Raw genomic sequence first — 26514 nt, 5'->3', positions numbered from 1 at the left:
CGTGACGTGGGACATTTCCATTCATAGGAGATACTGGCACCTCATAAAGGTGCCTGTATCTTGGGAAGCAGGGGGTCCCCGGACATAAAACCAACACGGTTCATGTCCGGAGACCCTCTGCACATGTACACTAATAATAAAAATACAGTAATGCTGCTTCATTACCTTAGCGGCTATCCGTTAAGGCAATGAAGGGGTTAAGTCACAGTAGCATGTTTATTGGGGACAATGGCCCCCAATAAACATTGCTATACACAACACAATCAGGCTCTGTGCCCCCAACAACACCTAAGCCCCCCTTTTATACATAAACCATAGTAATTTTTTTAGGCACAGGAATGGTACTATAGCCTGGCGGTGGCCCTCGGGTGTTGCCTGCAGTATCAAGTCTGTGGCCCAAAAAAAATATTACAAAACACATAAATACTTTAACATTAATACACCCCACTACCCACCCCTGTGAGGCATAACCACCATCACCCCCAACACACCGGGAGGCCTACCCTCTATCCCTTGGGGACAATAACCCCTACCCCCAATACCTACATTCAAAACAATACACACACCTGCAAGAAACATAACAATTTTTAATAAACTATACATAACCCACCCACAACATATAGCAAATATATTGTGGTGCTACTTAACCACTTAATACCAATAACGGTTAATAAGCGGTAAAGTAATTATTGGGTTAAGCCACCCTGCACCCATTCATTTGTAGAGTGGCTTCATCATATATATATATATATATATATGAATTTTCCATACCGTCTGTGGTCTTCTTTTCGGGGTCTTCTTCACCGTCTGCGTCACATTTTGCATCAAATGGTTCTCACGGTCCTGATTGGTCCGTGAAAAGCATGTGATTTTGGATATAGCTAACACAAATGATGACGTCATTTAAAGGAAATGAAGCCATTTGATGCAAAATGTGACGTCATAGGCCTATAAAAGCCTATGTCGTCTCATTTTCCAGCTTGACGCCGTGGGGAGAGGACCTCCCCTCAAAAGAAGATGGACCTGCGTCCCAGAAGAAGCCAGAAGACCCCGAAGACCCTGCAGACGGTGAAGAAGACCCCGAAAAGAAGACCACGGACGGTATGGATTATAAAGACAAGAAAGAAGACACCACATTGGATTACAAAGGTTTATTATTTTATGGGTTGCTGGTTCCTGTCTTTGGATGTGTTGCAGACATAGCGGGTTTTCCCTCAAGTCGGTCATTGGTCATCTAATGGTAAGTAAAGTCAAGAAATGTATTTTATTTAAGTTGTAATGTTGTTTTTTTCTCACAAGTCGGATTTATTTTTTTAATGTTCTATTCATGCCCATGTATGTATATATATCCCTCTTGAGCTATATACAAACATGTTTATTAAAGGGTTGTTTTTCAAATGTTTATTGCATTTTTTCATGTCTTCTACAAGTCTTTTCCCTGTTTGCTTACTATTTTGTGTGTGCAGTGTAATGTAGAATTACTTCTTTCATTTCAGATGATTATGATTGCATGGGTATATGTTGGGGCCCTGCCTTAATGGTTTAATGAGGCTTATTTGGTGCATTTAGATTGTTTATGATCGTGTTACTTAGGAATAAATTTGTTTTTGCACTGGTTTTGTGTTTGTCTTCCAATCTTGAATAGGGATTTTTGTTTAGATTTGATTGTAATGTATTTCGGATGGCATTAATTGTGTGTTGTTAATTTATTATTGTCGACTTGCTTTGTTTATATAGAATGTTTACTTTCAAGCGTGTATTTGTTTTGGAGCATTGATTGCAATTGTGTACATGATGTAAATATTATTTGCTTCATGTACACATAGTTCAATAGTAAGTTTTATACCAATTTACTCTTTACTGCTTTGGATAGGTGCTTGCTTTATTCTCTTATGAGATTTTCATTTGGCTTTGATTTTAATTTGGCAGTGATGTTGTCAATTGCAGATCGGATGTTTTAAATAGCTACATGCATATCCTTTCTCATTTCTTTGTAGGTTGCTTAATCATACTTATATTTTACATACATTTATAAAGATATATGTAAAATAATATATATATATATATATATATATACACACTGTGGTTAGCAGGGATGGGTGCAGTGTGTAATCGCCCCCACAGTGGTTGTTTATGGGTTGCAGGTGGGTCGCTTGCGGGCTTAACCCCTTCATGACCGTTGCTGTATTAACCACTATGGTAATGAAGGGGTTAAGTTGACCAGCAACACCCCCAGAAACCATAAACACCCCCCCAAATTCCAAATACCCCCTTAATCCACTGCCGCTCCCCACAGAAAGCATGGTAATGGATGGTTAACCCCTTCATTGCCTTAGCGGTTGGCCGCTAAGGTAATGAATTGGGCTGCTAATGCATTATTCCTGCTTCGGATGCATGGGGGGGGCTTCGGTGCTGATATTCCTGGGTATCAGCTCTGGAGCCCCCCTGCATCAATCCGAGGCAGGAAAAGGGTCAGATTTTTTTTTTATGTCACCTATCGCCGCTCAGCAGCAGCTTTTTGCCAACTTCTGTTGGCGGAGCAATTTGGAGAAAATCTCTCCATTTTATAGCCCCGAGCAGCGCCGAGATGCTGATCGGGGCTACTAGAATACGGCGGATTTTAAAACTGGCGAGATATGGCTTCTCGCCACCCGCGCGGCGAGTTTTTTAAGAACACATACAAAACTGGCGGGGTTTACTCAGCTCGTTAGTTTTTCGCCATGTTCTGAATTGCTGTAGGCAAATTTGGCAAATTAATGGCGATATTAGCCTTCTCGCTGCTCTCTGCATAGGCCTCTGTATCTTCTTCCTCATTCTGTATAGTTCATTGAGAGAGGGGAGGTTTTGTGTAAATCATGACTGCACTTTAGATACACTTTACTGTACACACAGTTCACAAAATTTACACATGATACCCCCCACCCCAATTCATCCTGTGCATTCTTTTTTCTCTGAAAAGACAAAAAAAGTTATGTGCATACTGTACTATGGCATTGTGTACTGTATAGCTACTCCATATTGGACTACAGTATGCAGATAGTACTGTCAAACTAGTCTATACTGGAACTACTGTATACTGTAACTACTGTTAAATACTTTGTAACCAGATTGCTAGTGCTGCTCTCTCAGGAAAGAAAAAATCTGTGCCATACTTACCTGTATCATACTGTACTTGGTGTGCCTGTACCTACCATACTACAGTACAGTACTATACCATACTACCTTTCTGATGCTTGCCCATTACGCTCGATCACAATGGGCAATACAGTCGCAATATGGTCAATATATTTATTGCATCGTTTTACGGTGAGTACATCGTTCCAAAAACTCATTATGCCTTGCGCCAACTCATCCTTTTTGGAGGGTTTCACGACTTTTCGGATATGATCCTTCAGCTGATGCCAGACCATTTCGATTGGATTGAAGTCTGGCGATCTGTCATTGGAGGGGGAAAAAAAAGGACAATTAGTTAAAGAGATACACAGTAAAAACAGTGGGAAAAAATGAGACACGGTTACAGCACTTACTCCGCTGGCGTCTTCAACCAGTTGATACCGCGCTGTTGATGCGGTGTGCTTCGGATCGTTGTCCTGGTAGAAGCGGTGACCATCTGGGAACTCACGTGTGATGTATTCCACAATCTCAGGCACAATTTGCTACTGGAAAAAAAGCTTAATTCATGATTCCTATAACAAGAAAAGAAAAGTGCTCAAAAAACTGCACACTAGTACAGTACAGTGCATAAGGCAAAAGCGTGTGACTTATTTTACCTTCAAAGATGACAATGCATCCTGGTCGACGCCTAGAGATGGCACCCGACACATGCATCTTCACTGGGTGTTTTGGAGACGGCTTCATAGATATGCGACCTTTTTTGTGGAATGCAAAGGTAGCAAATCTCTCCAGCGATACAGTAGACTCGTCAGTGAAGATGCAATTCTGGAACGTTTCTCCACTGTCGATCCATGCCTGGGCCTGGACCACTCTCTTGATCTTGTTAACGTTCCTTATCATAGGGTACGCTCTGTAATGACAAGGAATAATTTTATAGGTACAGTACAGTTTCTTAAACAACACTTTAACCTCCTGTACTGTCCAGTACTAACCTCACACGTCCATATTTCCATTCAATTATGCGTCTCATCTTCTTTATGCTGGTCTCGGATACAGTGAGATTGTGATTTTGCAGGAGAGTGTATTTGACCCTTAAGGCACTCTTCTCGTCATTCTCTTCACTTATTTTGTCGAACAGAAGAGTTGTCTCCCTACAGTGTAAAGAAAAACCACAATCCTGTAAGTTACAGTGCAGTAGGCAACAAGTACAGCACATCATTTACAGTAAACAATAATAGATAGATATACTGTATTATATAGTTATATAAATATACAGAAATAACTATAATATTAGATAGATCTATACTATAAAGTAATATTAATATGCAGCAATACTGTATAAACAATAATAGATAGATATACTGTATTATATAGTTATATAAATATACTTACGCGTTAGTTACCGTTGGTGTCCTCGTGCGTTGTTTGGTTTTACCGTGTGCATGATAGCACACGGTGGTTGTTGGTACAACGAGGCCAGAAGCAGCTAACCAGCGTTGGATATCTGCAATTCGTTGTCCGCTCGTGTACATCTCCTTAATTCTCATGTTGCGATCCTTTGAAATCTTTTTAACAGGCATTGCAGCGAGTAGAAAGAAATACAAGCACAAGAATGTATATTCGATGTTTAGTCTGTATATTCAATGTGCAGTGAATCCACAAAATGGATGGTGTACAGTGACGGCCGCCCTTAGTCTACAGCGGCCGCCTCCGCGGTTATTTTTAAAATGCGTTCAGATGCAGGCTTTTTTTTTTTCCAGCGCCGCAGGCGCTTCCTTTGTTCAGCGCCATTAACGCTGATCGGGAGAAATGGCTGCGCGCAGCCGCAAGATGCGGCTGGCGCGCAGCCAATTTCGGCGCGAAAATTAAAAAGGCAGGGAAAATTGCGGTTAAGCTTTAGATTAAGCTTAGCCGTAACAGTATTTATAGGTTAATGACTCACATTAGAGTACGCCCACTTTCAACACCTGTACTTCGTTGCCATGCATAAAAGGTTACACACTTTGCATAGCCCACCACTCGATGATCTGTATCTGAACTTTCCCTTGTCCAGATACTGCATTGTGCAATCTGCTTCCATGGATCAACCCCGATTCTACGGACGCAGGAACCCACTCGCTTCTGCCGTGCCTGTCATGCAGAAAAAGCGAAAAGCAGGAGCCATTTCCAAGCCAACGCCAAAGCGAAAGGCTAAGGCTAATAAAGAAAACCTTCTGCTGACCCCAAAGGCTAAGGGTTTTAATACACGTAAGCCTTATTATGTCAAGAAGAAATTAGGTGATGTACACTCAAAGCAAAACAAATGGCAGCCAACCCATCGAACCCGCAGGCCACTTCCTCGATTATGCTTCGACGACTCTGCCGCTGCTCTCCCGGAAATCCACAGCCCATCTTCTCCACTACTCATCCTCGACGCTGCCGCTGCTCTCCCGGAAACCCACATCCCATCTTCTCCACTACTATTCGACGACGCTGCCGCTGGTCTCCCAGAAATCCACGGTTCACTTTCTCCATTATGCTTAGACGACTCTGCCGCTTCTCTCCCGGAAATCCACAGGTCACTCCTCCATCCTTCTTCGACGACTCTGCCGCTTCTCTCCAGGGAACCCCCATCTCATCCTCCGTAGCACCCATCCACCCAGATGTCCACAGCACCCCATGCACAAGATCCAGCTCGTTAGCCCGCATGCTGAATGGGTTAAGTGTCGATATCCCTGGGAACTCTACTATGCTGGTAAAGATAGATCTTCTTTTAGAGACCATGCTAAATATGGATCAACGGATGGAGAAGATGGATCAACGGATGGAGAAGATAGAGACTGACATAGCGGGGATACATCATTTGCTCGGAGTTCATGCCCCTGTATCTCCGACGCCGGAGCAAGAGGGTGGCATGGATGGGATGAATGGGACCATCAACCTTCCATCACCAAACGCACCCCCTCCACCAGAAGAATATGTGTACATGTATGCCGTTGACGAGGATGACATGACTACCCCGTCAAGACCACGACAGGAGACAACACTGCGACCAAGACAGGAGGAAAGCATCCTCCCAGACAACCTACCCTCGCCCGCCGCCACAAGCACACCTGCTCCCAGAAGAACACCCACTCCCCGAATCCAACCCACATACGCTTGCATCGATACGGTGCCCGACATCATCCTGCGTGAGCTGCTCAATCCACTCAGGGAGAAGTATAGGGTGAAGAGTGCTGGTTTACCCCAGAAGTATGCCATGTTAATTTTCAAGCACCACGTGTCCTACTTGGTGTACTGCCAGTGGGCCAACAATGTAAACTACGAAGGAAATCGCGAAAAAAAGGGGGTTTCCTGAAAATTTAAGAAGGACTATTATGGAGGAATTGCGGCGCTATTTTTCAATTACAGATCCTGTAATGAAAATCGTGAGAGACGCTATTAATGGCATTTTGTGTCATACAAGGCATCGGCCCTGGAAGGACCATCTGGTGGGGATCGAATTTGCGTGACTGTTCAAATGTTGTTTATTTTTTGACTTGTTGCTTGTTTTATTTTGTATTAATAAAGAAATGTTTTTACTTACACAAGACCTGCACAACAACAGTCCTCAAGGGCCGCAAACAGACCCAGTTTTCAGGATATCCTGAAAACCGGGGTCATCGAGGGCCGCAAACAGGCCCAGTTTTCGATCATGAAAACTGGGCCTGTTTGCGGTCCTCGAGGACTGGAGTTGTGCAGGCCTGACTGACTGTTCTGTACACCATCCTACTGTAAATGTTTTGACTTTCTGTACATAAATGGTTTTACTAGCAGTACACCATACACCTGTAAATGTTTTGAATTGCTGTACACTTTAAATGTTTTTAAATTGTATTTGTAAATAAATGTTTTGCTTACTCCATAAATGTTTTTGTACTTACTCTGCCAATAAAAGAAAATGTTGATTTGTTTTAAATTGTTCCATTGTCTCCTTTTATACTGTAACAAAATACAGTGTTTCCAGAACATACAGTACAGTACTGTCCAGGCAAACTGTACAGTACTGTATACTGTAGGCATGATCAGTACATCACAAGAGTATTAAAACAATACATGCTGTACGGGTATAGAATACACATATGTACTGGAATACATGTAGAATAAATGCATACTTTTTATTTTTCGGGTTTATTATACAGTATATATATATATATATATATATATATATATATATATATATATATATATATATATATATATATATATATATATACTATATAGAAGAGATCAGTGTATCTCGAAAGCTCGCACAAATAAAAGCATTTCGTTAGCCACAGAACGGTATCATCTATTTATTTTTTGATTATTGAAGCTCGGCTAACACGGTACTGATACCTCTACATATATATATATATATATATATATATATATATATATATATATATATATAAATATATATATATATATATAAAAGTATTGCATACGGTCTGAAAACAACAGCATACTGTTTTAGGTTTTCTATGAAGCTCTCAGTTACAGTATTCTATCCTAATCAATAACAATGGTCACTAAACTGTTGACTACGGTACGGGTTTTTTGTTACACAAAGCGATATTATCCATCGAAATCCCTCCATTTGCTGTTTTCTGCATGAAATGACAACGTTTTCTTTTCTGAGGAACAAAAAAAAAGTAAAAGTTTTACTGTAATGGTCAGTCAGTCCCCCAAAGAAGTTCCCACAGGCAGTCCCACCAATAATTTTCTCGGGGGGCGTCTCCTGTTCACATGCGCATGCGCCTACCGTCGATGTGATGAAACGCATATGCGTTTCAAGAAGGTTCCAATGCGCATGCGCCTAGCATTTCACCAATTGTGCAGCATCTACTGTAGAAGCCGCTCAGCCAATGATATTGCTTACAGGAGAATCGCTTGACTTTTGAATCGCATTGATATTGATATTTGAAAAACAGAATAAAATATGGCAACATTACTCACCATAGACTTTGCCAATCAGCTGGCGCCAAGCCACTGCCAGTCCCGTATTCTTGACCATACATGTCGTTGACAGGTGACAGCGGGACTACTACACCTGTAGTCAGCTGATGAGGCTGGAAATTGCTTAGGTACATGCAAGCTTGCTGGAATCTGTATGCGAAATCCAGCTCAGGCTGCAGGTATCCAAGCGGGGACAGATAGCAAGGGTTGCTGGTCAGCAGGTTTTCACTGACGGTCAGACTGTTATTGGAAGCCGGTGCTGGCGCTGGCGCATTGCTTGCCTGCGACTGACGTTTCTTAGTTGGTTTTAACATGACCTTTCTCCTTTTGAAGTCTCCATGATCAAAGATACGGGAAAAATCTGGTGCTACACACCAATACCCTCCTTTAACACCATGTGCGAGATCAATACGAAAAAAACACGGATCGATACATAACTTTTTCCTTATTGCACGCTTCCACACATGAGCATCTGGTGAAAATTTGTAAAAGTCACAGTTTTCGATAAAATACTGATAAATTTGACCAACTGTTGCCATCTTATCATCTGTTGCATTAATCGCGGTCCATATTAAATAAGCGTACGTTATGTCGGGTTTTTGGAACACGGACCGCAGTGGCACACTCATATCGGAACTCTCAGGACAATAGAACACCAGGCACTGTGCATTTAGTTATTAATATGAAAGCCTAAATTGATACATTATTGTAACTTCTTCAGTACCAAGGTCAATTTACAATGGGCCACTGTGGTATTTTTTTTAAACACCTGCAAGTCGACACATTACTGAAGCGCATGCGCATTACAATTCATGAATATCTGCCACCTGGCGGATGCGCGAAGAATTGCAACCAATTAAATCCGAACCAAACATCAATAAACACATCAACTGCGGGTGACGCCGGCATGAATGCAACATGAATGCGGTGAAGTGCGTGGCATTCGGAAAAAATCCCTGAAAAAATTAGGAAATGTGGGAGAATAAAAGGGGCCGCGGCTGTAGGTTGTTCCCTACGTGATGTCATAGCATTTCACATAAGGGCTTCTGGGACTTGGAGTTCATCTATATTTAAATGTTGTATATTAGAGGAGCAGTACTACAACTCCTAGAATCCCCTGCATGACTGTGATGGTAGTGGTAGTTTTGGCTGGTTTTAATAATGGTTAAGTCCGTCATTACTCCAACCTGTCAATAATATGTGTACAGGCATACCCCGTTTTACGTACACCCGCTTTACGTACACTCGCAAGTACGTACATTTATTTTTAGTTGCACCATACCCCTGTGTACGTACGCGTGCTTCGCGAGTACGGACACCAGGGGCCGGCGTGCGCATGCGGCGGCGTGCGCACCTCAACAATCCCTCAACCTCCTTTATGCTTGTCCCTATTATGAGTGAGAGTGTGTGTGTGTGTGTGTGTGTGTGTGTGTGTGTGTGTGTGTGTGTGTGTGTGTGTGTGTGTGTGTGTGACTGAGTGACAGTGTATGTGTGTGTGTGTGTGTGTGTGTGTGTATGTGTGTGTGTGTGTGTATGTGTGTGTGTGTGTGTGTGTATGTGTGTGTGTGTGTGTGTGTGTCTGAGTGACAATGTGTGTGTGTGTGTCTGAGTGACAATGTGTGTGTGTGTGTGACTGAGTGACTGAGTGACAGTGTGTGTGTGTGTGTGTGTGTGTGTGTGTGTGTGTGTGTGTGTGTGTGTGTGTGTGTGTGTGTGTGTGTGTGTGTGTGTGTGTGTGTGTGTGTGTGTGTGTGTGTGTGTGTGTGTGTGACTGAGTGACAGTGTGTGTGTGTGTGTGTGACTGAGTGACAGTGTGTGTGTGTGTGTGTGTGTGTGTGACTGAGTGACAGTGTGTGTGTGTGTGTGTGTGTGACTGAGTGACAGTGTGTGTGTGTGTGTGTGTGTGTGTGTGTGTGTGTGTGTGTGTGTGTGTGTGTGTGTGTGTGTGTGTGTGTGTGTGTGTGTGTGTGTGTGTGACTGCGAGAAGGAGAGAGCTGCTATACAGTACTGACCCGCGTGCACACCTCTCACCTCCTTGCTTGCTCCCATTCATTTTATTTGAATAAAGCCTACTGTATTTATTTTGGTTACAAATGCATTATTTACATCAGTTATGCACATATATGATGTTTGCAGTACAGTACATGCATTGTAAAGTGGAAAAAAGGTAGTGCTTCACTTTAAGTACATTTTCACTTTACATACATGCTCCGGTCCCATTGCGTATGTTAAAGCGGGGTATGCCTGTAGTATCTATGGGTTGTGTAGCTGGGTTTCAGCCCTTCAGGGACCAGGGCTTAACTCTGTGTTCAGAAGGGAATGTTGCAAAGTTTCAAATGACATTTCTGTGTAATCCTTTATACAGTATGTAACTAAATGTATGTTGCAGTTAACCCACCAATCAGGGTGCTAAGTAGTGTTGGAAGCACCTGCCAGTGACCCTTCCATATGAGCATACATAATGTCAGCATGTGGTATAAAGGTGGGGAGGGAGGCCCCTGTAAGTTAGTTCTAGTTGGAGTTCCAGAGTTAGTGCCAGGCAGGCATTTGAGTTGCAGTGCCAGTTCCAGGCATGAGGTCTGGTCATAACACTGATATCACTGCAATCTGATATTCTCTTTGAAACCATGGTTTTATTTCAATAAAAGGAACATTATAAAAAATAATAATATATATACACAAACAAACATACACAACAAAAAAAGGAAATGCATGCTCCATAATGTAAAAAGTATCAACTTTAATAAAATGCAACAGGTGAAAGAAATGAACTCTCAAGACAAGAGTAAAATAAAGCACTGTAAAACAATGTCTCATAGTCACCAGTCATAGGGTATGATAAGGGGTTACCCCTGAAGTTAAGTTTCAGTGACAAAACAAGTTGTGCGCTGTTGACGTCACTACACCAGTAGAGAGATGCCCTGACAGATCCACGAGGCTGAAACCACGGAGGGCTGTTTGTATTTGAACGTCAAGAATTTGGAACGGTTTCGGAGGATTCCATCACAAAATCCGATTGCGGATTGTTCTTTTTTTCCTGTCTGTACGTTATCGTACCCTTTGGCTGATGACTATGAGACATTGTCTCACAATGCTTTATTTTACTCAACCCGGTCAGTGCATTTCTTTTGCCCATAAACCTTTATTTAAAAAAAAATTATACTATGGATCATGAACTTGTTATTTTTGTTTTGAAAATCTGGTTTTGGATATTCTTCTCCAATAAGAAGCAGCCTGAGGCTGTGCTTATAGTGCCTTGCGATGGCGACGTCGCTCCGAAACAAAAACATTGACTCCGTCGCAAGCGCTTATAGTAAGTGTGACGGCACGACCCAAAATTTTGAAGCCGGGTAAATTTGATTTTTTTAGAGACAGTCGCCACACGTGACTGTCTCTAAACCAATCAAATTGAGCGGTCCGCCCCTTTTAGTGACGTCACTGGCCATGTCGCCAGAGACGTTGCTAAAAATCAAATGACAACTTTCACCAGTGGCGACGCAAATGGTGACGTCATCGGTTGCAGCGCTGTCGCCAGCACTATAAGCGCGGCCTCAGTCTCTACTGTATCATAGAAGTAATGCTTGGATTTTAGACCAAAAAGTTATATTTTTTTCTCTCGTTTAACAAAATCTTTCTCCACGTGTCTGCACTATTATACAGTATATGTGCTTTTACGCAAAGAGAATTTGATCTTGTTGGTCTAAATTCCAAGCATTACATCTGGAGCAAGCTCAACACTGCACATCACCCAGTTAACATCATCCCAGCTGTCAAGCATGGTAGTTGCAGCATCATGTTATGTGGATATTTCTCTTCAGCACTGACTGGGAAGCTTGTCAGGATAATGAGGAGAATGGATGGTGCAATGTATAGGTGAATCCTTAAGGAAAACCTGTTTCAGTCAGCCAAGACTCTGAAACTGGGGAGGAAATTCATATTTCAGCAGGACAATGACTCTGCCATCTGCCTGTGACCCTGACGTGTCTTGCCTGCTCCTTGCTGTTCCAGCCACCGAGATCCTACCCGCTCCTGGAATCTCCTTCTTGACAGCCATGCTAGATCAGTACCAGGACCTATTCACGGACAAACCGGGCATTACCCATATCACTGATCACCCAGTCCACACCGGGGATCAGAGACCTGGGTGCCAGCAGAGATGAAGCATAGCATAGAGGAGGAGGTAGAGGAGATGCTGGCCCTAGGGGTAATTGTACCGTCTGAGTCCTGGGGGCAAGGTATCTGATTACCACAGATTTGTCCAGGAGGCGCAGGACAAGTCGGCTTTCATCACTCCGAGTGGTTTAAATGAATTTTTACTTATGCCATTCGGGATGAAGAATGCCCCGGCTACCTTCCAATGCCTCGTCAATAGGTTACTGGAAGGGGTGCAGGGTTTCGCAAGGGCATACCTGGATGATATAGCTGAGTTTACAATTCCTGGGAATCACATTTAGTGCATGTAGCTGTGGTGCTGAAATGGATAGAGAAGCAGGGCTGACACTCAAACCATCCAAGTGTCTAGTCGGGTACAGTAGTACCTCAGGCATAAAGTATGCGGGGGGCATCTCAAGCAAGAGCCGGCTAAGGTTGAGGTAATTCTCGAGTGGCCAGTGCCCCAAACAAAGAAGCAGGTTATTGTTTTCTTAGGCACCGCTGGCTACTATAGGAAGTTTGTCCCACAGTACAGTGCCCTGACCAAACCCCTGACTGACTTAACCCAGAATAAACTCTTAGTTCTGGTTACCTGGTCTCCCGTTTGTAAGGTGGCATTCCAAGCTCTGAAGTCTGCCCTAGCTAATGCTCCCATCCTGGCAGCACCTGGCTACAGCAAATGATTCTTGGTGCAGACTGCGGCTTCAGACTATGGTGTCAGCGCTGTACTAAGCCAGGTAGGGGAGGAAAGGGGAGAGCACCCGATTGTCTAGCTGAGCCACAAGCTGTTGCCTCGGGAGGTGACTTATGCCACCATTGAAAAGGAGTGCCTAGCAATCGTGTAGGCTCTGAAGAAGCTCTAGCCCTACTTGTATGGTAGAGAATTTACGGTGATCATTGATCACCGGGGAGAATAGAAAACTTCTACACTGGAGCCTTGCCCTGCAGGAATTTGACTTCACTATCCAGAACAAGAAAGGCAGTGAGCATGGCAATGTGTAAGGAAATGGGGGACACGTCCCCCGCGGCGTCCCCTCCCTACCTGGACGGACTCCCGCAGCTGCCACCCCCACATTGCCCTGTCGGGTCTCCGCTCCCAGCGGCTGTGCACCACCACCTTCACCTCCTTCGGCAGTGCACGCTGCCGCACTTCCGGGTCGGGCGCACGTGCACCCAACCTATTTCTCAGCCCCGCACTGGTGGCCCCGCCCCCCGCAGAATGCCCCACCTCGCATCCCAGCCACACACCTGGCTTCCACCTCCTCTTTGCCCCTGAGTCTCCCTGAAACAGCCCGGACACACCTCTGCCCTCCATTGGTCAGCCGCTCTTTATTACCCCAGTCCTTCCTCTCCTTCCTCGCTCTGCATAGCTTCTAGTAGCCTTGTGCTGTTCGGAGTTCTTTGCCTGGCTCTCTTCTCTGTTCCAGTTCGTGTTACTGATTCAGCTCGTCTGCGTACCCTCTCTGGATTTGGACCCCGGCTTCCCTCTGACTACGTGTACATGTCTGACCCCTGGACTTGGCTACAGACTACAACTTCGCTGTTCTCTCCTTCCCTTGACCCACGGCTTACGGACTCACTTCTCGGACCTCTGGCGCCCAGGACTCTGAAAGTACCTAACCATCCTTCTCTCACCAGACCCGGCAACACACCCTACCACACTCCGGTGTGTGGTATACTCCCTTCCCACCTCAGTACTGGGGACTGGTCTGGTCTGCGGGCAGCACAGCATTACACAATGCAGATGGACTCTCCCGACAGGACATCCCCAGTGACCAGAAAACTGTAGATTATCAAGGTCTGCTGAGCCACCTGATGGGATGACTGCCCCAGAGCCTTTGTCTTGAGGGGGTGGGGGTGTGACGTGAGGGGGTAACGAGGCTATACAATAAAGGCTAAGCCCTGTGATTACATTTTTTTGTTTTCATTTTCCTTGGCCCTAGAACTGTGAGATATTTTGCGTGTCAGTTGTAGGTGGGGTATTTGGGTAGAAATGCAATTATTTTGTTTGCAGGGGTTTGGGGGCTGAAGTTACCGGTAGTCCTTTAATTCGTCCCAGACAAGCAGGCATGATTTGCTGGTATGCAGGGTGAATTACACAGGGGTAAATTACACCGGGGCAACCCAGTGTCCCCCAGACTCCTGGATTTCAAACTCAAATATCCCAAATCCATTTCCCTTATAAGTATAAGGATCCCCAAAGTGTTTACTTTATTAAAGTGTATGTTATAATGTTTTAGATATTTACTATAAGACTCTGAACAGTCAGCTAGGGCATGGGTGAGCAAACTTTTTATGCTGAGCCCCCCTTTTCATCCATAAAATTTCTCGCGCCCCCCCCCCCCCCCGCCTGATGTAACCAAAACCACATGAAAAAAAAACCCTTTATTAAACGGTATACAATGTAAATACAAATATGTCTAAATACTTACATATTTCAACAGCTAGTGCTTGCAAAATTAGGGCGTGGATCGGGGCTATTTTTGTGTGTGTGTGGCTGTGTGTGTGTGTTTGTGTGTGTGTGCATTGACTGCTGCTGTACGCGCTTCAAAGTCAATTATTTCTGTCTCCCCAAGCACCAAGCTAGGGAGAGCGTACGTGCACAAAGGCAATCCTTTTGGGGGGGGGCATTCATCCACCTCTGCTACCTCCCTTCCCTCTCCCGCCCTCCTTTTTTTCCCTTCCCCTCCCTTTTTTCCTTCTTTCATTTGCCTTTTTATTCTCCCTGCTCTTTAGCTTGCTGTCCCCAGTGTCATCCACACTCCTACCTACAGTATTATTTTTTTTCATTCTCAATGTTGTGTTTTCACTTTTTTTTTTTAACATTATTTCTGTACAATCATAGTATGATTGATATAGTGGTAGCCTACCCTTTCACTTACAGAGGATCACAGCGAACCAGGTTGCCAGCGGAGGAGAGCAGGAACACAGCGGTATTGCAGGGCAGACACCGGAAGGAGGGGCATTTAACATCACAGCGCTGGGGCATGCTCCTCCCGGTACCTCCGAAGCCCCCGCGTGTGCGCACACACACCCTCACGTGGCCGCCACCTGCACTATCCTGTTTGGCCGCCTGCGCACATCTTCTTGGTCACCCGTGCACATCTTCTTGGCCGCCCGTGCACAGCTATTTCGCCCTCCAGCGCACAGTGTCTGCCGGCCCGCGCACACTAGGTTTTGCCGCAGGCTGCATGCGCCCCCCCTAAATAATCTTCCGCCCCCCAGTTTGCGCACCGCTGCATTCAATGACAACACACACACAATCACAACAAAGACACAGCACACATACTCAATTACAACACACACAGACAACACACACTCAATCACAACCACAACCAACAGACACAACACACAATCACAACACACACTCAATCACAACCAACAGACACAACACACAATCACAACACACACACAATCACAACACCCACCCACATACAACACACACTCAATCACAACACACACAACACATTCACACTTTCACCTGGGGCGGGGGGGGGAGTACTAAACATGCTTGTCCACCGTGTGCACAGCAGCAAGCAGAGAGCAGAGCAGGGAAGTCCCCCCCCCCCCCCCCCGCAGCAAGCACACAGCAGGGAAGTCCCCGCCCCCGTAGCAAGCACAGAGCAGGGAAGTCCCCGCCCCCGCAGCAAGAACAGAGCAGGGAAGCAGCCAGCACGGAGCTTGAGCTTCTTGGCCGCCACCCGTGCACGCGGCTGCCGGCCCGCACCCCCCCTAAATAATCTGCGCACCGCTGAGCTAGGGCTTTAGCATACACACCGGCAGGTCTGTATAGAGTCCATAGATCAAAGGGAAGACGGGATATTGAGAGATGTCGGAGTACTGGGTCCAGAGAACAGAGACCACCTGCGGCGAGGACCCTCTGGTCTGCCAGACTCAGTGGAGCCTGCCCAGTAGGTGGCATTAGATTGACTGGGGGAAGCGGCAGAATGTCGGCGCGTTTTCGGTCCAAGACATCCAGAAAAAGTTTCCCCTCAGGGTAAGCGGGCACCCTGCACCTAGGAAAAGCTAGATCTCATACCCCAGTAAGTGTGTATATTTCTGTATTTTGTGTATCTGTGTTTCCGAGGTCATTATATAAATAAGAAATGACCAAAGATTGGTTTAACAGCAACCCAGCAGAAAAGCACACTTTTACCTTTGTACGTACTGCTAAAGACTCCTTGAGAAAGCGCTGTTAGCATGAAACGTGTGGGAGGAGAGTTTTCCCTGTTCTGTCCCTAGTATGTTTTTTGTTTTTTAATATGTGACCCAATAAATCTTTTTTTAGTTTTGTAAATACCCGGTGAGCTGAGTGTGCTTTTACGCTGGGTTGCTGTTCAACCAATCTTTGTTCATTTCTTGTACTTTTCGTGACTGAAATGATGCTCTACAGGCTGGCATGCCCCGCTACACTGGACACGCACCATCCAGTTCCAGAGGAAGCAACTATACGTTTAGCCGAGATCCGTTTGGTGTTTTTTCAACCGGGGCAAATTTCACCAACTGCGCCCCTCCCTCCAGCACACTGACAGACACTGAGGCACACACAGCTCACTGACGGAGAAAACTGTCTGTGACAAATTTACACAAACACACACAGCATAATGACACACTGACAGACACTGACAGACTGAAACACACACAGCAAACTGACACAAATACACACACCACACCTTCCCAAAGCAGCACATAGTAACTCCTTCCCCTGTCATCATGGAGAACAGGGGCAGGTAGAGTTCTGCAGTTCTCTGCCTCAGTTCCACCCCCAGCCTCTGCTGCTTGCTCTCTCTCTCCCCCCCCCCCTCCCCACTTCAGATAGATGGTTGGGCCAAATGTCCCAGCTCTCCCCCCAGCGGGGCCCTGAGCGGGATCCCCAAAAGTGTGGGCCCCCAGCCTTTGTCCAGGCTTCCCGGGCTATAGCTACACCCCTGCCCAACATACATCGTTGAAAGCTTTTTCAGAGTCTATTGAAATTATAAGATTGCTAGTATTTCCGGCGTACCCTGTGATAAGGAGTATATGGTTGAAATAACCTTCCTGTTACTTACAGCCCCCTTCCTCAAACAAATCCTGTTTGATTTTTATGGGTTATTTTTTGGTAGGATTTCTGCCATCATTTTTCTGTCTTGATCTGTATGAATCAGTTATTATTTTGATATATGCTAGGAAGCTCGATTGGTGGGTCTGTTCTTGTGCTATGATTTTATTGAATAAATTTTTGAAGTGGACTATAAAGTTTCTCCTCCAATATTTTGATGTATTCTCCCGAGAAACCATCCCATGGGCCTTAAATGTTTAAAGATATATTTCCTCAATGGGTTTTGGGTTATTTAGCATTTCTAAATCTCCTGGGGTTAGTTGTGGTAGGGTAGGTGTATATTCAACATGAATTAGTCCCTTGCCTATTGTCTGAAATTACTTTCCCTATATAAAAGTTTTGGTAAAAGTCCTCAAAGACCTGCCCAATTACCTTAGGATCCATCAAGATCACTCCATCCCTTTTTTCATAGCTAAGATTGGTTTAGACATGTTTAGTGATTGAATCAAATTATTTAGCAGCTGCACTGCTTTGTTTCCCTATTTGTGCAATCTAAATTTAGGGCCTCATGCAGAGAGCAGCGCTATATATAATCTCGCCATTTTTCGGACAAAATCGCGCAAAAAACAGCTGAAAATGGCGAGTTAGGAAAAACGCGCCATTTTTTTTTCTATTTATAAATCTCGCCGCGCGGCTGGCGAGAACCTACATCTCGCCAGCTTTAAAAATTTCCAAATTCAGAAAGGCGCGAACGCCATCTAGTGGCTGTTCGCGCCAATAACATGGCGCGATTTTCTTCAATTTGCTCTGCCAACTAAAGTTGGCAAGAAGCAGGAGCTCGCCGGTCATAGGGAAAAAAAAAAAATGCGCGATTTTTTTTTCCCCCTTTCAGCAGCGCGCATCTTTCCTTTTTCGACTCGCCACACGCTTTCATGCCAGAAATTGCGAATTTCGCCCATTTCTGCATATGGAGATAAAAACTCTCCATTAAATCTAGTTTTTCTAAAACTCTCCAATTATTTCTACCGCTGCTCTCTGCATAGGCCCCTTACTAAGGTTATAGTTGGTCTCCGCTTTCCTTTGCATAATTAGCTCGCATCTATTTTTGCTCGCATCTATTTAGCTTTATTCTCTGAAGAGGGGCTATTTTTAAAACCTTTGAAGGAGTCCGTTACTGCAGCGCTTGCCATTTTAAATTCTGTCTCTGAGACTTTATGTTTAGCCATATAAGCCAATACATACTCTGGAGTACCACCTTAAGACGTTTCCCATAGAAAATGTTAATTATCTTCATGTATTTTATTGTTCATTATATAGTTTTCCTACTGTGTTGTGATGTACCTTCTGAAGTTCTCATTTATCGTGAAAGATGAGAATCTCCATATTTTTCTCTGTGGGTCTGTGCACTAACTATCCCTAATGAATCCATGTTGGGCTATGGTCTGATATTAATATTGGTTCTGTGTTTGCTACTCTGGTTTTGTGAGAGTCAATGAATTAAAGGTTAGAAGGTAATCAATTCTAGTGAAGGAATTATGTTAATGAGAGGGTAGTATATTTCCTCAGGGTTAAGAATTCTCCATGGGTCACACAATTCTAATGAATCCTATATTGACCCCAGAGCTTCGGATTCCTTTGCTGCGTTGCTAACCTTGTTTGATCTATCCATAAAGCAGTCCTTTACTAGGTTAATACCTCCACCTAATATGATGTTATTTTATCCTCTGCTTATAATACAATGTGTTATTTTCTGTAGGACGTCCTACTGATGCTTACATTTTGCAAAATGTATATTCTAGATTGCATATTTTCTATTTCTAGAATAGTCTCCAAGTGTCCCTCAATATCACCTCTATTGGCAAGTTTTTGTTTATTAGATCTTAACTGCATATTTATTTATTCCAGGTGAGATTAACATCTCCCCCACCCAGTCCCTTTTGAGTCTAAGGCCTGGGACATAGTAAGCACTTAGGTGCTGCTGCTCGCTCTTGCTTGCTGCCGCTCGCTCTACCAGGAGCTTTTTGCTGTCCTGGCAGAGGAGACAGCAAGCACGCTTGGGAGGCGGGTATCACTGTGTGTGTGTGTCACTTGGTAGCTGTCAGTGTGTGTGTGCAACTTTGAAGTGGTCTGTGTGTTTGTGTGTCACTGGGGAACCTATGTGTGTGTATATGTGTGTGTATGTGTGTGTATATTATATAATATTTTAAAAATGAAAAAAAAAGACATGTTGTGAGAATAAATTGTTTATTAACATTGTGCAACTTTGATAAATATATTCACGCGCACACACATACACACATATATATATATACATACATACACATACACCTCTGTGCTGCCTCTGTCTTGTCTGGTAGATACAATGCCGGACCGGCTGCAGACCCATTGGATGGGAGCAGTCACGTGACCGCTCCCCAGCTTCCCCGAGCGGCAAATTTCAAACTTGCCTGTCTCGGGGAAGTTTCTCAGCCTCCGCACGCATCAGCAAGCATGCAGAGAGAGAAACTATAGCCACGCTGATAACAGATGCAGGGGCTTTGTGCATCTGTTCAGCGCGGCTCAGCAACGCTGAGTGCACTATGTCCTGGGCCTAATACATTCCTGAGTTTAGGTGTATTTTCTGCAGCAATGTAAACTCACATTTCAGTTATTTTTTAGGTGTGACACTATTCTTTTTCTTTTAATAGGGGAGTTAACTCCATTCCATTCCAGTATGTTATTATTTCTTTAGACATTATTATATTTCATATGTTAGATTATAAATCCTACATCCCAATCTGACCCCTTGTATATCTATTCCATCTGTTGGATCTATTGCTATTATATCATGATGGAAAATCTACAATGTGACATTTGCCTTGTTTCTCTCTCCCCCTCCCCCTCACAAATTTCCAAGTAGCTCCCTCATCTTTCTTAAAGTAATCATAAAAAACAAATAATTTAAAAAAAACAATACCATAACATAGCAATTTGCTTGACTTCTCTTTTTCAAGAGATGGATTCGTATTTCCGTTATTGCTCTCCACTACAGGCCCTCCTTCTCCCATCTGGATTATCTTACTCATACTCTGTCACGGGAGACCAGGCCAGTTACACCTTTTTATCCGGATCATACATTGAGCAAAACAAGATAATGAAATAAATTGTAGTTTATTCCCTTACAATAGGCATACACAGTATGATACACAAAATACAGGCAAAAAGACACACTTACTTGGGACCAGCGATAACAACCCTTAACGGAATGCTCACCACAAACAAGGCGTGACCGCGAGGCAAAGCTGGGGATTTGATATTGCACCAACCCACAGCCGCGTGGGCCCGTCTGAAGTGTAGATTGGTCGAGGTAGCCGGGTCGCGGTAGGAGAGGTCAGGATGGTCAACAATACTTGCTGAGGTCGGTGTTTGAGAGTTGTGGATCGTAGAGGGTACTTGGCCATGGTCTAGATTGGAAAGAGACGGATCGTCGTGGTACTTAGCCGAGGTCAGTATTGGAGAGTAGCGAATCGTCAAGGTGCTTTGCCGGGGTCGGGATGGAGAGGTGCGGATGGTCGTACGTAGCCGAGGTCAGAAGAACAGAGGAGCGGCGTCCGGAGGAAAAGCTAAGGTCAGGAGCAAAGATCAGGAAGCACGACAAGACTGTGGAGGCAAGACAGCAGTGAACACTTTGCTCGTAGGAAGGTTTATGCTCAGTCAATGAACCAGAGGAATGGTTGAGCATAAGGCATACTGTGACCAATGAGGACAAGGCGAGAGGGGGTGCGTCAGGAGTGCCTGCTAAGATTGGTTGACGAAGTGCAGAAGACAGGTGTGGCAGGGCTTACAAGCAGGGGATGGTGACGCGGTACCTGCACATGTAGTGCGCACGTCCCGCACATTCGTGATGTGTTGTTGACGCCCCCGCGCAACTCAGAGGCAGGGCCAGTGGAGTCTGTATTAATACTCACGTGTGACGCGCCTCTGCCCGTAGATTGGCGGCTGGTAGATGGACCAGGTGACGCGCCGCAGGAGGCAGGGGAAGCGGAGCACCCGATAGCGGGCCGAGGTACATGAGAAGCACGCTGAGGATAGCGAGACTCACGGATCCTTACACAACCTAACTTTCCTAGGTGCAGAGAATCCTTAATTAAGAATTTTCCCGATACCAGTTGCAAAAAAAAAAGAATACAAAAATCCAGGCAGCTTTAGCTGAGGCAGCCCTTTCTTGCTGGAAACTGGAAAAACTTTAGAATCTTAAGAGAATCTTTAAACTTTGCAGTTCTCCAATCTTGGGAGAATCTAAAATCTTGGGAGAATCTGAATATCTGAACTGCATAAGGGTTTTTAAAACCTCTCAGTTTCATTCACAGAAACTTACAGCCCAATCAAAAGTGTGAGAAATTTCTCAGTAGACAATCAGAGCATGGCTCACCTGGCTGATGTCAGAGAAAGGGGCACGGCTATCTGCTGGGAAGGCTCCGCCAAGTCTGAATGAACCTATATGGCTGTTGGGGCCTTTTCCTCTGCCCCTCCTTGCTACCAAATAGTCTTGACACATCCATATCCTGGATTCCCTTTGAGGCCACAGGGCAGGGTAACCATCACTTCTCCCATGCAAATGGCTATGGCGGCATGGATTTTTATACATACAGTATAACACCCTTTGAACCATACTTTAATAAAGTATAAACCGTGGGGATCCTTATATACATATGGGAAATTAGTTGGGGATATCTGGTCTCGAAAACCAGGAGTTGGGGAGACACGGTGCAACCCCAATGTAATTCTCCCCCGCGAACCCACAAATAGTGCCTGCACGCCGGGGAGAAATCAGAGGATCACCAGTAGCTCAGACTCCAGAACTCCTGCAAACAAAAGGAATACGTTTTCGCCCCAATATCCCACCTAAAATATACACTCTCAAAATCTGGAATTTCTACAACACAAAGAACCCCAAACATCCCTAAGCAGGTCAGGTTTGTCTATACTTTACTGGGAACTTCCACAACCCAATATCGGTTCTGGGACACCTGGGAATTTACTGGGTATCCCCATTAACCTAGGGACCCCTTGACTGTTACAGGGACACCTCACATCCCTATGCCCCTTTTACCTTTCTGGTCTGTGCTGAAGCAGGGAACCCCTAGTGGTGAGTTATGAAAGCGTTTAAGGGGAGAGATTACTGAGACCGTGTGTCTACATGCATCCAGGATTTCTGGGTACATTTGTAGGGGAACCAGTAACTCTGGGCCTTGGCTAGATAGACACAATCTGGCAACACTTTCTCCACAAAACAAACCCCTTGAAACTCATACCACAGCAATCTCTGCTTGATTGGCACTCCTGGAAAGGAAAAAACACATAAAATACTTTATTAATGCACATTACAGGTTATGCATATACAACACTGGGTCCAAGAGCTGACACTCTATAAACCCAACACACGGATCAGGGGTAACCAAAAGGCTTAAACCTATATTTCAAAGCCTGGCTACCCCCTACAGTCACACTCCTATTCTTACTCTCTTTTTAAATTATTATTTTTTTATATATGTAACAAAATACAAAAGGCGCAAATCCGTGACAACAGGTGATTAAATATCTAACACCTGTGTGATAAATACATAGAATATCCTTAAAAGAATCCAGGAAGAGAAAAATGCCAATATGGTGAAGTATGTTTTATCTTTTGAATAAAGCGCAAGAAAAATGGCTACTTGCAATGTAGCTGAAATAAACAGGCATGTAAGGTAAAATCCTTTCTGTGTCTGCAGCGAGGGGCTGGTGATGTCAGGCGCTCCTCTCAAGTTACACGCTGTGTACACAAGCACTAAAGTTCCCTTTGTTGTTCTATTCAGCCTGATTCAACCCGGAAGTAACGCCACTGGCTCCATCAGCACACTTTGTTGAAAGTACACTACACAGTCCAAATAGCCTTAAATAAGGCTTTGCAGCACAGGCAGGAGAATAAAATGTCCTTACTTCAGACAGATCGGGAGATCTATTCAGAGACCCAGCCCTACGCGTTTCGTCTGTGAAAGACTTCATCTGGGGCATGTCATGTGATCAACCTGGAAGTCCTAAGTAGGCATTGCTACAGGATTTTTTATCATGATGCAGAAAACCTTTTTGAATGTTTGTAATATGCTCGGAAAAACGTAATTTTAATTTCCTTGTGGTTCGTCCCACATACTCTTTTTTGCACAGGCATTGAATTAAACATACAATATTAACAGAATCGCAACTAATCTTGCTAAATCTTATAAGACATGTCAATATCACAATTGAAAACATAGTTCTATCATTATTGCTGCAGGTGTACTAGACTTTTGTGTTCATATAATACAACTCAAAAATTCTTGCAACAGTAAAAGAGAGGATTAAACTAACTTTTTCAATTAGAAAGGCACCCAAATCCACATTTACATTTAGACCCAGAGGTATCAATGTTTTTAATGTATGTATCCATCTGGTCTCAAGTTTTGAAATGCTATTGACGGCGTCCCCTTCTCTCCAGTTATATAATAACTTATCTATTCCAATACATATGATCCCCGCAGGAATTTTATCATGATGTTCAGCAAAATGTTTGGACAAGTTGTGTTGCAGAAAACCTTTTTGAATGTTTGTAATATGCTTGGCAAACGTCATTTTAATTTCCTTGTGGTTCGCCCCACATACTGTTTTTTGCACAGCCATTGAATTAAATATACAATATTAACAGAATCGCAACTAATGATGTTCAATTGTATAGGTACTTCCTATATGCATGGATGTAAACATTTTTGTTTGTTTAGATCCATGAGGTTCCAACTTGCACATCTTGCATTTTAGACATTTATAGAAAACTTTAGTGTCCAAAAAAAGTATTATTATATATCTCTTTTTTGCAAGATGGTTTTAAACAAATGGGAGCTAACTTCTTTTTTTAGTGTATCTGCTTTTGTAAATACCACACACGGTATTCTCAAAAGATAAGGTTGTAATATGGGGTCCTTTTGGACTAGATGCCAATGCTTGCATACTACTTTTGTTTATTTCAGAAGCTAAAGGATTATATGTGGTGATAAATGGAGTATTAATATCATCTGTATGATTAACATCTTTATTTTTTGGAGAATTATATTTAAGCAGATCATTTCTATCTATTTTATTTATATTGGTGTAGGCTTCACTAAGGACAGAGTCTTTATACTTTTTAGATCTGAATTTGGTTAACATAACCTGCACTTGTTGTTCATAGATGTTATTGTCTGTTCATTTACATTTTTTACTCTGCTTAATTCTCCTTGGGGGATATTTGCAAGCCAGAGTTTGTGATGATTGCGGTCAGCTTCAATATAATTAAGACAGCTGACAGGTTTATGGTGGGTTTTCGTATGAATTTGGCCTTCTATATAGATTAACAAATCAAACTCCAGATTTACCGTACTAAAATTATACGTTAATGTAAGATTATATATATTTTGATTTTAAATAATCAAAAAATAATAATAAACTCGTGATCACCGTGCCAAATAAAATATGTCATCTACAAATCTGGTCCAGAGCACCAGGTTTGCACAAAATCCATGCTGGGACTAGATTTTTTGGTCCTCCCAAATTCCCATCAACAAATTAGCATAGCTAGGTGCAAACCTGGTTCCCATTGCCATGCCCTTAATCTGTAAAAATAATTCTTCATTATACGAAAAAAAATTGTGTGTTAAAGTGAATTTTATCAAAGTGATAATAAAGTCTATTTGTGTATCAGTGTAAGTTCCAAATGTAAAAAATATTGTGCTGCTAAACAACCGTGCTCATGATCTATAACTGTGTAAAGTGAAGTGACCTCACACGTGACTAAATAATAGTGCTCTTGTCAAATAATATTCTTTAATAAATTTAAAACGTGTGTTGCGTCTTTAATATAAGACCAGAGTTTCTTGACCGGTTTCTGTAAGAAATGATCAATATAAACTGAAAGATTGGAAGTGAATGAGTTAACGCCTGAAATAATAGGTCTTCCAGGGAGGGGGGGGAGGGGTTAATGGGATCTGTGTGTAATTTCGGTAGTATAGTTTTTTTTTAATATATATGAATTCAAATTCTTCCTTACTAATAAGAAGTTTTTTTAGTCCCAGTGTTAGAATATTTTCTAATTCATACTGGAAAGTCTCTGTAGGATTGTAAGATAGTCTCGAGTAACTTGTTACATCATTCAGCAGTCTATGTGATTCGGTAATGTAGTGTCAAAATACTCTTTGACAAAGGGCCAAGGCAAGAAACGCATCAGAGTGCACTACTCTGTTCCTTTTTGTTATGTCTCCAGTCACTCATTAAATTAGATTTTTTTTTTTTTATTCATGGTGTGCCATTTCTATCTACATTCTACCTGCGCCCTACCCTGCTTGCAGTGCTCCAATGATTCCTCTCACGAGGTTGCCTTCTATTGCTATCAATTACCACAGCCGGATGCACGCCTGGATGGGTCACTACCTGCAATTAGGCTCCGTTGAGCCTTCATTCTAACTGTGAGTTATTTATGGATTTCAAATGTATTCTTCAATACCAGACACCTTGTATGCTCTAAGTAGTCTCATTTAAGTGTGGTGGTGAACGGGGGTATACCTTTACCTTTTGGTTGTCGTGTCCCCCAAGTACCCCATAAATCCCAGGGGGGGAGGTGAGTGTGATGGGGGGGGGAGAGGACAGAGAGAGAGAGGTGTGCGTGTGTGTGTTGGACTTTGGCCCGTCACTCCGCCTCAGGCCAATGAGAGGTGTGCGTGGGCGGGCGGGCCAAGGGACCAATGAGATTTCCCCTAGGGACACAGGAAATACAGACAGGCATATAGTGCTTTCACTAATATAGTATATAAAAGATAATTGGAATTCATTGCATTTCCCTATTAATCTCATGCATTTTCACATTTTTATATATCAGGTTCTTATTCAAATTCAAGTTATAATTACATTGTCTGTCAAAAACCTGGAACACCTGAGTAAGGCATGAATAAAAATTTGCATAGCCAATCATGGCGTAGAAATGCCTACTTAGGACTTCCAGGTAGATCACATGACATGCCCCAGATGAAGTCTTTCACATACGAAACGCATAGGGTGAGGGTCTCTGAATAGAGCTGTCTGTCTGAAATAAGGGCATTTTATTCTGCTGCCTGTGCTGCAAAGCCTTATTTAAAGCTATTGGGACTGTGTAGTGTACTTTCAACCAAGTGTGTTGACGGAGTCAGTGGCGTTACTTCCGGGTTGTGACGTCACGGACCAAAGATCGTGAG

General features: G+C 43.5%; 1 protein-coding gene across 1 annotated transcript in view; it reads right to left on the bottom strand.

Annotated features, from left to right (window-relative positions):
• The window catches only part of IGFBP3 (insulin like growth factor binding protein 3), a 190724-nt gene that overhangs the window by 105194 nt on the left and 59016 nt on the right, over positions 1-26514 (bottom strand). The window lies entirely within an intron of this gene.

The sequence above is a fragment of the Ascaphus truei genome, chromosome 2 (assembly GCF_040206685.1).
Source record: "Ascaphus truei isolate aAscTru1 chromosome 2, aAscTru1.hap1, whole genome shotgun sequence".
Lineage (NCBI taxonomy): Eukaryota > Metazoa > Chordata > Amphibia > Anura > Ascaphidae > Ascaphus > Ascaphus truei.
This window is presented reverse-complemented; position numbering and strand designations above follow the sequence as displayed.